The sequence below is a fragment of the Frankliniella occidentalis genome, unplaced genomic scaffold (assembly GCF_000697945.3).
Source record: "Frankliniella occidentalis isolate FOCC.00 unplaced genomic scaffold, Focc_3.1 Scaffold130, whole genome shotgun sequence".
NCBI classification, from domain to species: domain Eukaryota; kingdom Metazoa; phylum Arthropoda; class Insecta; order Thysanoptera; family Thripidae; genus Frankliniella; species Frankliniella occidentalis.
The window spans coordinates 637,430-638,506 of record NW_026267257.1 but is presented as its reverse complement, the minus strand read 5'-3'; positions in this window follow the sequence as shown (position 1 = coordinate 638,506).

Here is a 1,077-nt window from a genome sequence, read left to right as displayed (position 1 = left end):
TGGCACAGAAAAGAGCTTCCCCTGTAAAATTCCAAATTTGTGACATACGCACCTCTGTCAGATGACAGGTGACTTTCCATAAGAAACATTTGAACTAAATCAATGGGGTTTACCAAAAGTGGTCTAGGGTCGCAACCACCCCTACGGACCCGTTTTTGCGACCCTAATCATCGATTTCGTTCAAATTTTCTACAATTAAAGAACGTGCTAAATTATGATTTCCCTCAAAAGCTGGGCGCTGTAGCTCAAACGGTTCTTGAGATACGTGCATGTAAAAGTGATAATCAGGCCAAAAAGCTTGGCGAATTTTCGATTAAGTCCGCGTAAAACGGCCTTCAAACTCCCTACGGGCAGCTAAGACCAATGCAAAACCTAATCCAGGGATGAAAACAACAACACTTTCAAGCGCCATTGAAATCTGAGTGTATCACCGGAAAACTTTCCCTTGTTAGGATACCTTGGAGTACAATAATCCAGGTCGACTTTTAAGATCCCACATTTCTACTTCACCCTACTGCGCGTATAGCGTTGGCTTGCCTACACTGTTAATCTGGGTTGTCCAGCAACTGTGTGACCAAAGTCGCACAGAAACCTGGGTCACGTGCGACATAAACACGTTCCCTGCGGCGTGACAACTTTGTGGTCACGCGCAGACCTCTCTTTGAAAATTTGTGGACGGGATACGGTTTGAGTTATAGAGTTGGCGTTTTTGGGTTTAGCCTTATAAAAGATGAAAGTATCTGCAGGTTTTCCAGGAGCAACGAGACCCTTGCCGTTCAAGGGGGCGTGACCACATAGTGGTTACGCCGCACCCAGAGACCAGACCCATGCAAATGGCATGGTGACCAGCGGTTGCCACACCTAACACAAGGTGTTTCAGTCCCATAGACGGTATGTGCCGCACACAAGGCTTGTCCAATGTCCAGCATGCCGCAGGTGCTGTGGTCACGTGTGGTCACAAACCCCCGAAAGTGAGTGCTTGGAAGCATTCTGACCAAGTGTGGTCACGCGTCGACGGCTCCCTCCTAAAGAATACGTTATGTACGGTACGTCTCTAAAAGATACGTTATGTTCAGT